General features: G+C 34.4%; 1 protein-coding gene across 1 annotated transcript in view; it reads right to left on the reverse strand.

Annotated features, from left to right (window-relative positions):
- Positions 1-16,501, reverse strand: part of BTBD9 (BTB domain containing 9) — a 117,475-nt gene that overhangs the window by 45,041 nt on the left and 55,933 nt on the right. The gene's annotated exons all lie outside the window — the stretch shown is intronic.

Below are 16,501 nucleotides of genomic sequence, written 5' to 3' on the forward strand. Positions count from 1 at the left end.
CCCCTAACCAACTGCCTTCTACCACAAAGAAAAACTTCATATAACCCGGACAAACCCAACAAATCTCCATGATTTCTCTGCAGAAGCCACTAATTATTTACCCTTTAACATGACTCTGTCAGTAATTCACTGGATGTGCAAAATACCAATGTCTTTGTTGGTGTATCTTTTATTAATAATAAGAAATATCTGAACAATCAAATATTTTGAAACAAAGCTAGTTCTGAGTTTCATTCCAGGTTGTATAATTTGTACTTTTAAACTCTAATTCAAAATCAAATAGAGCTGCTCTTAAACACCCTAACCTATTCACCTTTTATCGTACCCTGGAGGCTTCACTTTCTATAAACAGTCATTAATCTCAATTCAGCCTGATTCCTTCATTTTTCGGAAGAGACAACAGTTCTTACTATAAGTTTTTATTTAAATGGAACATTGCACATCATTTTAATAAATGTTGAACAAACAACACAGAAAACAGTCTTGATCAAATACCATTATCTTACAAAATGGGTTACCCATGCTGCAGAAAACTTTGTATCAAATTCTTTTCAATTAAGAACTACCACAATATACAAATATTAAGCAATATCCTTTGTCTGCTATAAAAAAATAACCTTTCACTTATGCAATACAATTATAGTTCCAGCATAAAGACTGTTCACCAACAGAATCATTTTAGCTTGTGTTCTTTATCATACTGAGTTTGAAAGATACACAACTTTCAATCCTGACTTTTTAAAAAAACAAAACAAAAACACAATGTAAGAGCTCCTCGCTACATACCATCGTGATGGTATGTAGCTAGACTTATTACTGATATTACTTTGCCTTTAGTGTACATAGCAAGATATTTTAAAAATATTAAAAACCACTTATTACATGTAAATGACTGCAGGAGACAACTATGTTATCTGAATATCATAACATCACTAAAATTGACAGAGCTATTGACCTCTGATCCTTCTAGCTCATATAATCACTTCATTAAAACAAAAGAAAACAACAACAACAATCCCCCCTCAATTATTACATATTTCTTTTACATGTAGAAAATTGATATACAACATGGTCAAAATTTCAATTAATTGTTACATTTATTTTTATTATCACTGCTTGAAACAAAAAAGACTGGTGCTACGTGAAATGCCATATTTTGCTGCCAACAACATGATAATAAAACTGATACAAGCCTCAGTTTTTCTCATGCTAAAAATAACTTGCAGTGCAAGTGACACACATTTGGCCAGAGCAAAAGCACAACAAAGAAACAGAAGCAAGAGCCACCCAGCCCACTGCAGTGTGAGCTACCCTAAGGCTTCTTCTACTCACAGAGCTGATCTTCTGCAAAACAGGCACATACCTACTCAGTCTAGTCTTTTCAGTTTAGATTTTTTTTTTTTTTTTATCAATTCATGAGTATAGCATGAACCCTAAATACATTGGCAATGACCAGCGTATTGCAATGCTTTATTTCTATTGAGCATTAGAAATGGAGAATTTAAGTGTTAAGACTAAGCACAAGAATAATCTTGGAACACTTTAAGATTATGTGGAAGGCTCATTTTACCCTAGAGACTCTTGCCTGTCTCAGGAAAGAAAGATATTGACTGAGTTGCCATGCTTGCACAAAACACACTTTAGGGTAACCAACAGAACATTACTACTTTGAAATACTTCAGTTATGTTTCCTTGCTTTAAAGAATTTCAGAGAATACACATAGTAAGAATACTAATAGGAACACAAGGAACTGCTTCACAATTGGCTAATTTATTTAGATTTTTTCATGTATTAGAAAACTGTAATACTTGGGCAAATATCTTTTTTTTTTTTTTTTTAAAATATATATACATCAAAAGGGTGAGAAACACACAAGACAGTTTGTCATTAGAAAAGTGTCTTTATCATACCACACACGAGTTAAGTAACGTTATCATTTACCAGTTAACACAGTTCTCTGTTCAACCAGTAGAAAGGCACACAATTTTTTTTTTGTACGCCAGATACTCTTATCAGTTATTTTGAATAATAGTTGACAGTATTGGTGGAAAGCTGGATTTTTGAAGTAATATAAAACAAAATCCCATCCATTAAAATAATTACATATAAACTAATCTTCTGAAATATATTATTTCAACGTGATGATATTATTGCAATGCAGAACATAATGATATGGCAAACCTCATCCTTTTCACAATGACAATATATATATATCTTATTCCTTATTTGTCTCAAGGTGAATAATAAGCATGGTTTCCTGCCTGAACCTTATATACATCCACTTGGTGGAAAATAAAATTAGGAAATTTTTAATATTATGTTAAATACCTTAACTTCTAAAAACAAATTCTGAGATTTTAAATAAAAATTCTAATTTATTATTCCACTTGATGCAAGCTTGATGTAGAGATGTCCAGTACCTCTAGGTAAGCAAGTTGTATCTGAATTTTTAAATATCAGCAATGAAGATAGATATTGAAGATACATAACCTGTTTCAGAACATTAAACAATGGACTGAAAAGAATGGCTCAGAAATATGATGCTGATGAAAAACTGCAACGTGGGTGACTTTAATATGAACAATGAAGTCAATCAATTCAAAGCTTACAGATTTCAGAAATTTAAAATATCTATTATAGCTCATGATGTGCTTGAAAATTTGTAAATTTTCCTAAGCGCTTTCCTGACAGAAGAAAATGCAACATGATTAAAAATAAAAGGATCCTTCATGCAATCAGTGCCTGTGTATCACCTCATCATTTTGTTGGAACAATTTTTTAGATGGAATATGCAACTACAGGTAACAAAATTAGTATGTACAGTTATTCAGCACATGCACATTGACAAATGCTTAAAATGCACTGAATGTGCTGTGTGTTCACTTCTAAAGGATACTTTCGAAATCAGCAATGTACATTACCAACATCACCAACACAAGTACAAAAGGAGTTTGAAATAGAGATTTTCTATTGAAGTGATGTATAGGTTATGGAATACACACTGACCTTGAAAACAAATCTCCCAACTTTCCTTTTGTTAGCTATATTTCCACAATCTCTAAAGACTTTACCATTGACTTCCACTGCTTACTCCAAGTCTTAAAAAACATTTGAATATTAGCTGTTGTTCTCCTCTTTATGTACATATTATTTATACAAAGCTGAACAAAATTATAAGAGCTGAAATTGAACTTATATATATATACATCAAAAGGGTGAGAAACACACAAGACAGTCTGTCATTAGAAGTGTCTTTATCATACTACACGAGTTAAGTAACGTTATCATTTACCAGTTAACACAGTTCTCTGTTCAACCAGTAGAAAGGTTTGTGTCATCATATATTAATATGATTATACAACAATATATTAATATGATTATACAACAATATATTAATATGATGACACAAAAATCTTGCATTTCTTTACAATGAAGAAAACACGTATTTGTTCCTCAGTTGTCTTACACACACTTTTTTTTTTTTTAGGGGAGTATCACATTCCCCTAACAGAAACAAGAATGGTCTGGTAATAAAGTACTGTAAAATCTGTGTGGGTTTGAGGTTGCATATCCTGTGTGTGTGGACACCATGTTTCTGTAAACTATTGACCAGCTGCAACACAAGAATACAAGTAATAAAGTGCCATCAAACTGGGATGCTAATTCTGTGGCCAGATTGTCAGATCGCTCTCATCAATCATCAATCTCATCAATTGCTTACAGAAACACGGTGTTCACATGGGATACGCAACCTCAATCTGCAATGCAACAAAATGCAGAAATTCTGCATTTTGGTTATGTCACTCATCTTGGTTGATGGTGTCATGGTCAAACTGAAAGCTGTATTGTATACCATAAATTTTAATGGATTTTTTTAACCAAATTTTTGGGGTTAATTCCCTACCCCTCCCCCCCCCCCAAAAAAAAAAAAATAAAATAAAATACTGCTTTTGGGCTTTGAGTGGCAGTGCATCACCCGGTAAAACCTTCTGTATCTGTTAAGAGGTCTAAGGTACAGACAGCTGAGAATGAGACAGCATGAATTCTAAGAGCCTTCTGGTTGCCACAAGTGTATCTAGACCAAGTACCAAGAGTATAGCACCTGGAGATACTCAGTAATACGGACAGAGAGTAGCGTGCGACTGTCTACAGCAAACTAGGAAAAAAGTCCTTAGGGCAGAAGCATGTTAGAAAATCTGTCCTTCCCTCCACAAAGCGTAGGGAGTCTTCCATGAACTTGGAGGCCAAAGCTAAGAGCCTTTTCTGAGGAACTTCTGTGGGCACTGGCGCTGACAATCCTGCTTTGTACAGGAATCTGTTCCAAGATAACCACAAATAAAGGCTCCGATGAGCCCCTCTACCAGTGGACTTTGTACTCGACTGGTAGATTTGGCACAGGGAGAGAGACGGAAAGAGCACTGTCTCGTTATTCAGAAGAGAAAACCTTGATCACTTTGAGGGGTATTTTACTGGTAGGAAAACAGAACTGCAGCATGGGAGTTTTGTCGCTTTAGGAGACCTTTTACTTTGGTTTCTAGCCCTGTTTGAAAATAACGGATATTGATAGCATGGAAATGCTTTAAGAATTTCATCTATATATCACAGACTTCTCTAGTCACAGTTCGTCACGCTACCCTTGGCCTTGAGATCCCTTTGGCAGGAATACCAGAAAAGTCTGCACTCTCATTTTTATTATTATTATTTGCATTAACAAGAAAATTATTTTAACTAGAGGGGAACACCGTGTTCTGCTACATCTTTGTAGAAGCTTAAGGTATTAAAATTTGAATGAACTACCTAGCTTGACTAATTCAGCAGCTACATGGCAATGACCTCATCCATCCCCTTTTTTTCCCAGAGCAATCCTTCACCTCTACATGAAAATATGACTCGGGCACTTTGTTGCAACTACAAACACCCGTATTTCTGAACAACTACATTATGTTTTACTTCTGCTCTTTTCATTTGTACAGCTGACACATTTAATTCAGGTAACAGCTGCTGCTGAGCATACCATTGATTCAGCTACCCTGGAGGGCTACTAAAAACAAAACCAAGCTGCCTGTATCCAAACAGTACTTAGGACATGTGTGTCAAAGCATAAGAATATGCATACTCTAGGATCCTTTTTAATCCTTCATTATAATAGCACCAGTAAGATATAGGCAAAGTCTGGAATCTATTAAGCACGGAGTCTAATCCTGTAAGAATACTAAACAGAAGACTAAGTAAAGAGAGGTAAAGGAAATTAACAGATATTTTGCATTGATATCCCACTCTGAGTTACTGTCATTGCAAAACTGAACAGCAACAGGGAACTAAAATAAAGAACTAAATTCAACATGTACAAAACTACCTCCTCAGAACTTGGCCTTTTATTTACATTCATGGAGCATTTTGTATGAGACACCAGCGCTAACAGTTCATATATCCTTTAACTGCTTAGAAACCATTAACATTTGTATTCTGATCATTGCCACAGTGATGTACGAGAAACAGCCCAGCACACAAGGGCATGAGAAGACATTTTGTTTGTCTTTTAGCAGAAAAGGAAACACTGATATTCACAGCCATCTCAACCTCATTTATTCACAGTTCTTTAAAACATACAGTCCTGCACACACACACAGCTGAGTCAACAGGCTCATGGCAGAAGGATGAAAAAAAGAGGGGGGAGAAAAAAATCTGTTGCCAAAATTAAATTATGTGGAAAAGCAGTAGGCATAAATAAATAAATAAAATAAAGAATGAAGCCAGAACAAATGTGAAAAACATTCCTGTCTCCTAACGGGAAACAAGTTTTCCTGCATTTAGACAAGAAAGTCTAATAAAGTCTATTTTATACCAAACGAAATCCCCACCGCAAATATACTAAACTAGGGTGACAGATCAAACCAAACACCTACAAGATCATTGAACTCTAGCAGGAAACATGTATGTAACATTTACAAAGCCTGTGCAGTAACAAACTTCCATCTGCATAACTGATGCAAAACAAACAACAATTACAAGGAGAAATGTGTTTTTAAAAATGTGTAGATAGTCTATGCTGCAGCATCCAAAAGGCTAAAAATATTGATATATAACAATTATGCAGGACACACAATTGTTTGTGTACTATATACAAGCAACACATGGACTAAGAACATCACCCAGTATTTCTGGGAATATTTAATCAAATTAATGCTGGCATTGATGGGAACAGAAGTAATATTTCCATGATGTGGAACATGTTTTGCATTCCACTTGTAAGAAAAGTGAGCTTGCAAAGCCGTATTTTTTCATTACTAGTTTCCAATTTTCCTTAGACAAACAAACGAACAAAGCAAAATTCGAAATCACTGAATGTGAGGTGACCTTGATTGAATCTGAATCTTCACATTGTGTGCATCTCTGGTTACGTTCAATTTCTGAACATGTCTCTGCAGGTTTTGTTTCAGGTCAGATCTCAACCCCAAATAGCTCTGTTTCCCAGAACCTGTCTGGTTATGGACAGGAATCCATAATTTCAGCTGATCTCTTAATAGACTTTCATTCATCATATAAATTCCACATCTGTTAGGAGAATACAATGAGATTTTGATGTCATGAAATCTGTCCTTAGATCCTATCCGTGATTCAGCTTTGCAGCCAAACCTTACTTAAACACCACCTTTGTTTGCCTTTGTGCTATCTCTGTTGAATACATAAAACAGGACTCTCAGAAATTAAATTTCAAGGACAACATTAGTTCTCTTAAATACAGAAGAAAGCAGCGGTCCTCAGGAAGCCTGGTTTTAACATCATGCACACATGGGATTTGGAGAAGAGATGTGGGATCCTGCTCTGCATCTCCTCCAGGCTGGTCTGACAGGGAGCCAGATTCCTTCCAAAAGGCTTTAACAGGACTTGTTTTCTTGAAATTGGCTATACCAATATGGTTTCATGGCTTTGGTACAATTTAGCTTAGACTACATTATACAGATCCATTGTAGAGTCCACATTCTAAACTTATTGAATGTACCAAAAGAAAATGTGTGAAAGTTCAGGGTGTTGAAATCTGAGTATGTTTTCCATTTTCCCCAGTTTCTCATGTTCCGTCAGCCTATGAATTTAACATGCAATAATAATTTCTTGCTCCAAGGGCACCTCAGCAATAGTTGTCTAGACTTAGACTGGAATCAGCCTATATAAGATATGACAAAGAGAAATATTTGGAAAGTATTAGAGCAAAGCGATCTACAAGTAAGCGGATAAAAAAATTAGATATCAACTTGCATTATGGAAGCTCAACAAAGAAGTAATTGTGTTTTTGACTTGTGTTTACAAAAGCAAGGAATTTGGAAATTCTTTGTGTAAATCTGTAGCGAAGGTACATAAAGAAAATTGTGTTTAGCTCGGGTGTCTCAATATCAGAAAGATGGTGGTAAAGAAGGGTGGATTTTCAAAAAAGGATGAAGATGATTAAAAAGGTAAGATGGCAATTGCTAAAATCCTTTTTATGTAATGGTTTTTTGGATGAACCATTACTAGGCAGAAGTATGGCAACTCTGTATTTGAGCACATAAGCAGAAGAGAATAAGAACTAGATGATCTTTAAGGTCCCTTAAAACCCAAGCTATTCTATGATTCTATAAATAAGTGAAGACTTCCTGGACTCTTGAAGCAGGGAGGGTGGGGAGTCATAATTGTACACAAAGCTTGTAACATTAAAAAAGTAAATTAATAATAAATGAAAAAAGAAGCAGTAAAACATTTTATCTACTGATAAATAGGAGACCTGCCTATCACTATTTAAATTACAATGGAAATATGCTAAACAAAACTCTACTGGCAACAGCAAAGTACTGGTAAAAATGACTGGAAACATCTTTTCCATCATTATTTCTATGATTTGAAAATTATACATAAAGAGTCAACTCCACATACTTGGAGAAGATTAGAAAATAAATGCAAAGTATTGCTGGCTCAGTTTGTAATTTGCTGTGCAAACAGTTTTGGAATGCTGAAATGTGGTGCAATTCATTATCTTATGCTGAGTTTGTCTTATTTATTTTACACATTTATCATAAACCATTAATATTTAAATTGTTCAGATGTGAGGCTCTATTAATTGCTTCCTTGACTTAAGCTATTATCCATACAGTTGTTAATGAAACTGTTGTATATGAAAACCATTGTACTACCCACTGATTTACAGATAGAAGTGCCAACAGCAACTATGTCACTTAAAAGATTAACATGAATTCTTCAACAGTAGAGATTTTTATGTTTGCAGGAGCTAATGCTCTAAACAAGAGGAACATCAGACCAGGCATTCTCCCTTACCACACTGCAAGGTCCTGCTTCCATGGAAGAACTGCAACAAACTTGAATCATAGCACCCCCCAAGCACCCCTCCACTAAAACAACTATTCATTATTTATGTATTTAACAGAAGCATTATGACAGACTTTATTCTGGACTCTCTTCTAAGCCAAAGTGCCCCTCTAACCATGAAGGTGTAAGAATTTTATTATTGAATTAGTTTTTCATTTCCATGCTTTGTCAATGTGTTACAAATACAGCAAATATATATTCATTTCAGCGAGCACTTACTAAAAAATATTTTATTAAATTCACAAAACTAAACTTTTCAAGTTTTAAGTCATGAAATGCAAACCTATGCACAATTTGTATGCATCTAAGAAGGAATTTTCTGTCAGATATCACACAGAAACCTTCTCTGTTATGAACAGTTGCACCTAAGAGGTGCAAAATGTATACAGAGCTGCACATAAAACCATTATTATAAAATAAAGCCTGACACAAGAGCATAACTTCTGCCAGGTGATATCTGCAGGGGATTTTTCATGTGTATACCTGCACAAATTTCATGCATGCAAGAGTCATACACAATACTTAGAATTTACAAGTAAAAATTTTATATGCAAGGCATTCAGCATATCACTACCAACTCTTGCTATAGACATTTTCATTTTATGATGAACAATGGCACAAACCAAAAAATTCAGATTCAATAAAGCTTTAACGCATTGCAACAATTAACAGGACACTGCTATAGTAAATTTTGAGCCTATATGAAGATGACTTTTTTTTTTTTTTTAAATAATGTAGTCTGGTGCACAAATAAGATTTAAATTCAAATTTAACGTGGTACAATGCTCCATTTTAAGTGTCATACAAGTGCTATCTTGTCCAAAGTTTGTTCAACAGGGAGAGAACTGCAGATAGTTCCTTCTAGGTGGCACTTATCCATTGTAATAAATAAGCACCTGAAAATTAGTCATGAATTTCTGTTTCATTCTACAGAAACATAATTTAAGCATAAGAGCTGATATTGCTATGGTTTTAATAAAATTATAAAAAAATATAACTTTACTGGGAGCCAGTTTGGTTTTTGTCTTTGACTGGCACCTTATCTTTAAGGTGATCATACTCTGCACTGCAATACCAGCTAGTTGGTGATTCCAGGTAAAATGAAAGAAAACTGAACATCTTTACTAATAAATGCAGTAAAAAACAAGTTGCATTAAACCAAAATGTTGTGTGTAATCCTATATTAGGTAACTCTTTCAAGCATTTATCAACACATGACAATATATGCAGCCCAAACCATACAAAATCTGTTAGTGCCAGAGGTACCTTGAAAAAAGAGCTGAAGGAAAGAATGTTTTTATTATTTTTATTTTTGTCTCATGACATTAGACATATTTGCACTGAAAAACAAGTAAGTTAGGGAGTATTTAAGTGCAAATAATGTTTCACAAAAGTTACTGAATCCTTCCAGGAAATCTGAAGAGTTAGACATTGTCACACATCTTCACTGGCGGAAGAAAGATCTGGCTGGGGCAAATGCAGCAATTTGTCATTTATACAATGCCTTCAGGCCACCACAGCTTCACATTAACAGGACACCAACAACACAATCACTCTGCATTGCAGTGAAGGGCATTACCATTGTGAACACTTCGAAGGAGAGAATTTTATGAAGGTAACTGAGGCCTGATAAAGAGAATCATATTGTATATTTTTATCAGTAACAACAACAAGTCTACCTTGATCTTCCTTAGTAATACATTTCAAATGCTTAATAACAGATCCCACAGAACACTGAAAGGACATGAAAGAGTCAGTATCTCCTTGTGCACAAGTATTTCTAGCAGTTGCAGGATGACTGCTTCTGCAGTGGAATAAATTTTATGGACATGGAAAAAAAAAAAGTATAACAACTTCCTTCACTAAAAACACTAGAAATGCAAACAAAAAGTGTGCACCCCTAACAAATCTTATGTGGCTGAAGATAATTTGGCAAGAGTTAATTTAAATATATTTCAAATTTATATAATGGTACATAACATTACATAGTATTATGAAATTAAAAATATTATGTACTATGAATTCTGTTGAGAGACGTTACTAAAATTAATAATGTTTAACACCTCTCAATACCAGAAACTGTTTTAAAATCCATTTTCAAAGAAAGATTACACCAATGTTTGGTTGAAAGAAGCTAAAACAAAAGGAGACTAGAAATACAGTGTTCTGCCTTGAGGTAGGAAAATATTTATTACTGAGATGATGCTGTTTCTAAATCCCTGAGCTAGATAACCTTAAACAAGAGGGGGAAGGTTGAAGGGCACTTTGAAGAAAAGTTAAGATTTACCTCACCTCTTTTATTTGGGAATCCAACAGAGCTCTGTCTGGATACCTACTTAAAGACAGAATGCATTAAACCATTATCCTTTTAGCTGTCTATATAACAAGTGCAAGAGAGGTGTTTCATCAACAGTTTCAAAAAGAGCAACATAAACTCACTGTATATAAAAATTGCAATGAAAATGCTGAGAAGTTGCAAAGATAGGCTTGGAATCAAGTTATGACAAAATAAAGTCTCTTTAAGTGATTTTAATAATCTACCTAGGATCCTATAATGTAACAAACTTACTTCTCCATATGCCTCTGCCTTCTTTAGTACAGAAGAGATGCAGTACTCAGAAAGGATAACCCTTTTTCCCAGTTTAATGGCATCACTGAAATGCTTTCATAACTGATGAAGCCCCCAGTTCAGGTAAATCTTCTTGATATTCTTCTCTATCATTACATGTGGTTCAATGCTCATGATGAAAACCACTAAAATGTAGCTCTAAATACCATTTTTTCCTCCCTCTAGAAAAAGAAAATGTGAAAGAGATCTTTAAGTACTTTGATCAACCTAAACCTTTATCACAATTTCCCTGATATTGCCTTTTAAACTTAGGTGCCACATCTGTGTTTTCACCTTGATAGCAGCCAGAAGAATCCTGCCCATCCTGCACATCCCTATCACTGACAAAGCAGAGCTCCTAAAACAAAAGCATGAAGGTTGTTTTAAGAGGAAATTGTTTTCTTTCACTTCTGTCTGCTTTTAAGTATTGCTGAATTTACTTAACTGAAAACACTTTAAGATGTGCCTACTCAATGAAGAAATAAGCCATTATATTTGAACCAAAGACAGAAATAAAATTAAAAAAAAAGAAGCAAATAAAAACCTTTTAGAATACAAACTGTTGTGGAACCTTACAATTGTAGTCTTTTCAATACTCCCTATCCTGCACATAGCAGATGAGAGGGTAAAAATGAAACTAGTGATTTAGGATATTAGCTCTAACCATTTTACAGTTGAGGCTATGCAAGCAAACAACCGACCAGCTTATGAGAAACCTGCAGTAATACATTTCTGTTGGAAGAAAAAGTGCTGAGCTAGTGTATTCATATGCTTGTTCAACCACACCTGTTCTGATATCTGATAGCTCTGCATTGTTATTACCTTGTATTTGGTCTTCCCAAAATGGCTATGTTCATAGAGAACTCTCTCATATTCAAAATACAATTAGACCATTACAACATCACCTTGGAACAACTGCCACTGAAGGGCATGAGCTTGTATTGTACCTTCTTCAAGAAGATTTTTTTCCTCTAAACAACATGACTTTTGCCTCAGCAGTGACAGCACTGGTCTGTGATAAAAAGCATCTTTTAAAGGAATCTTACCGTACACTAAAGTGAAACTTGACTCTACAGACATAACCTTCGTTAGTATATTTATTCAATTTACCTGATGTGCTGTATTACCTGCTAAACCATCCACTTCACTTTATTAAGCTGATAACGTGAACTCAGTAATGCATTATTTTGATATGCAGCTAGAAGATGAAGTTTATATATTGTATTCATATATATTTAAGTAGCAAAAACATGTTTCAGGAGGGAGCTTTTCATTGTTGTTCGATGTTTTATTCCTAGCTGTAATTGATGTCAGTTGAGACTAGGAGATTATTATCAGGCTAACGCTATCTCCAGACTATTATGGATAATTCCATCGTATTATTATTCTAAGTATAATGAAATAAATCTGTGTTTGGAAATAGAAGCAGTCAATATTATTTATTGCTGTATTTTGAGTAACTAGAAATTTACAGGGAATACAGGACTGTGCCTTAGTTTTGTCCTTCACAAAGTGGAACCTTTGAACTTCTAAACTAACTTTCCCTATTATGCCTTGTAACTTCCGTTACCTCCGCTCCAAATCAAATTTTCACACTTTTTTCAGAACTCTTACTGTACATGCTCACCTTCCTTTATCTTGGCAGCTTACTGCAGAGTTAGTGCTTCTGATTTCCCTACAAGATCATATGTCCTGAAGTAGATGATATATTCAGAATAAATCTTGATATACTTAGAATATAGCCTCCAAATTCAGACTGAAATTGATAACTGACCTGTTTACTTTTCACCATAAACTGTTTAAGAAGCTTACTGTATCCATGTGCAGCAGACAATTGTGGTATTGATGTACTATTTGTTCTTTCCTGTATGTCTTACCCACCTACTTCAAATCTAGTCATAGAGCTTTCTTGACTTCGTACAACCCTCAACAGCTCAAACATGTCAAACACAAACTTCCTCCTTCTCATCATTATTATTTACATTATTTCACATTAGAAATCCTTACCTTCAACAGCACAAGTGTTGAGAACACATACAACTTCCTGGGCAGTTTAACATTCTCCCTCCTATTAATTTTTAAATAATTAGCATTAATACATTCCTCTTTGCATTACTACTAAATCTCCCTGCAGTTGCCTTGTAGCTTGGCATGTTGATGAACTGCAATCCAGTGCTTCACAAACTTTCTGCTGTATTTAACATCAGGAATGATGCGCACTGAGGTTCCAACTTTTCCATTTTTATTCTCAGCAGTGTATTTTCATGAAGATTGGAAAAAGTTACATTTACAAAAAAACTGCAATACAAGTTTATTTCAGGTTTCCAAGGAACCTATTCCATTTCATAAATTATTCTATAAATTATTCTACCATGCCTTTACCAGAACTATCTGAAAAGACAAAATCCACCCCCCTCCATGATCCCAAACCAACCGTTGTCTTTTATTAAACCTTTTTCGTAGCAATATTTAGAGTTCTTCAGGAAGAAAAACAAAAAACAAAACAAACAAAAAAACCAACTCTACTGCTATTCTAAAATATGGATACAGAATTGTCAAATTATGAAATAGCTATGATACTGTCCAAATCAAAATGGTGCTTTTTCAATGTTGTTCTTGTGGGAGAGGTCCCTGAACAAAACTCAATTACTTTTAGCATCCCAAGAGAAATTAAACTCTTCTATGCTCATTTTCTGTGGTAGTTTTTCCTTAAGCTGTAAATCATTGCAACTTTGGGGTAAAAGAAAATTATCAAAAGAGATTGCGAAGTATTAAGAAAGCTTTTTTTTTTTTTTTTTTTTTTTTTTTTTTTCCTTTTTTTTCCTCCAGCCATCAGTAGCTCAAGTGCTGGTCAAAGGTCTTTGTACTGACCAGGAAATCACAATTATCAGTTTAGTTACTCCCAGGAAGACTGGTCAGTGAGTCTACCTAAAGACACAGATAGCTCTCACTTTCAGTGTCAGCTCAGGAAAGGGGCAGATAATCCAAAGAAGTCAAGAGTCCCAAAATGTTTGTGAAACATTGGTTTATAGAAAAACTTTAAATTGATTTAAGGGAACAAGAGTCCGGGAACATGCTTGCTTAGCAAAGGTGAATGAACCACAGGGAAATGAAATCATGCTAATTTTAATGGCACATCATCATTGGTTTTACACTCTCTGATTTGTATTGAAGTGTATATAAGTCTTAAAAGAAACCACAGAGTTTAAATGGACGGAGGGTGCAACTTACCCACTGTTATTATCCATGCTAGCCAGGTTAAACTTAAGAAGTGCATGCCTAGCTCACGTTAGGATCACATTTTCATTTTACTATATACATGTACCATAGAAATGAGATTTCTAAGGGACCAAACAGCATTTATAATGATTTCTTATACTTAGGAATTCTACTGTATTTGCTGATTTTCCACAAATAAGTAAGTAAAACAAAAATAGAGTGGTTAGACCTGAACAAATTTCAGGTTCAATAAGTTTATATAGCTGGAATACTAAAATTAATTTGTCCAATGCTTGAATCTATCTTTATATGTAATGATAAAGTACACATATTAACCACTGTGTGAAAACTTTACAATGATATTATGTAAAGGTCCATGTCTAGGCTAGGAATGGCTAGGAATTTGGGAAACAGAAAGAGATAACAAAATGCATAATGCTCAGAGAAGATCAACTAGCATAAGAGACTTGGCATCTACTTCTGTTTCAGGAAAGGTATTGTTCAATACCTTAAATACAGGGTTTAAATACAGAGTTTTAGCCACCCCTCTCAAAACAAACAAAACCAACAACCAGAAAACAACCAACCAAACAAACAAAAAACAGCCTCCAAACATTAATATAGCTAGGGAAAGAAAAAGAAACAGTAAAAACTAATGAAGAGGCAACTCCACGTTATTCTACATTTATCTTATTTCAATGCATCCTTTTAAAGGAGATTGCTTTTTAGATAGTATTTTAACCTCATAGCAAAAAGTAACATTGTTACTTCATACAAATGAGATCTGATTTTACTGTGACTATTATTAGCATATTCAGACTTTAAAACATCCACCATGTTTTGTGAAGAAAAGACACTTTGGCAGAATTTATGTCCTCTAGCACAGCAACCTAATGCTCGAGTTTATCTGGTTAGAAACCTTCTGTTCCACATCACGCTATTAAGTAAACTGTAAAGGAGCATTACCAAGCTCCTTTAGTTCCTCATGATATAAAGCTTGGTCGTCCTGCACAAGTGCAATATAATTTTGAAATTATCTTATCAGGCGTGCATTGCCAATGTTAATTTGTAAGCATTTCAAAGATTACTTTTATTGCAAATAATATATTACTGTTGTAGGGTGTCATTGCATGCATTTAGTTCCACTCCTACAGCTTCATCTATTCAATCTATTTCAAAGTAATAATAACATACACATATACAAAAAAGGACATCCACAACAAATAAATTAGATACGAAAGTATGTTTTATAACAGGGCAAATGGAGAGCACAGTTGCTGTATCTGAACTATGATTCCAGCCATGTTTTTGCTTGCATCATTGGTACACTATGAACGTGCCTATCCTACACCAAAAAATTTGACCTTGAAATGACTCTCATTCTCATAAATACTAATCCCAAAGGCCTGGGACACATTTAAATTAGAACTGAAAGTTAAACCTTCATGACTTTTGAAATATTAAACTATGATCATAAAAAATACATTTTTTTAAAGGCATTACCTAAATTTTATACTGTGATGTCCTTTCTCTAAAGTGAAATTCCAGACCTGCATTTCAATAACAGGCTTGGACTATAGACAGAACTTTATTTGAAAAAAGACTGAGACTGACAACCTGGTGAACCCTTTGCCCTGGAAATAACAGTCTTGCCTCTGAAGAAACATGTAGTTTCCTTATATTTGAAAGTGATTTCATACATGGCTGAGTTAGTCCTTTCCTTTTAAAAGAGAAAGATTGCTGGAAATACTCTGTTACCGATTTTCTTCTATATTTATACACACATTGTTAGTGCCATAGGATCATGATTAAAATCTGCTACAGTAGGGCTGATTCTTTTTGCTGTCAATGGATTGCTGCTCTTTGGCTTTAACTTTTTTTTTTCTTTTTTTAAAAAAGTAAAGATCTGCTCAAGACCTATATAACTTCAGCAGTTTCCACAGTATAGAGAATTTACTATATTATTTATAACCAACGTATGCTTAAATTCAGTGTTGTTACCCTATAACAAATTCAGCCTGAAAATTAATATTAAACCTGTCTCCACACTGTGTGAGCATGTAGTTAGTCAAAAAATACTTGATGTCAGTGCAGATTAGAATGATGATACATGCTAAAATCAAATACATTCAGGACAGAAGTCGCTAGCACCAGTCACCATCATCAGCTTCCTACACAGCTTCCTGGGCAGAAACATGTCAATTCTAACAATGACCTTTGGTGTCTCCACACTTGATATTTGGCATGAAGCAGAACATTTACTCAACACATTCAAACACACAGTTGTAGAAACTCTTTATCTGAAAAATAACCAA

This window comes from Aythya fuligula, chromosome 3 (assembly GCF_009819795.1).
Source record: "Aythya fuligula isolate bAytFul2 chromosome 3, bAytFul2.pri, whole genome shotgun sequence".
NCBI classification, from domain to species: Eukaryota; Metazoa; Chordata; class Aves; order Anseriformes; family Anatidae; genus Aythya; species Aythya fuligula.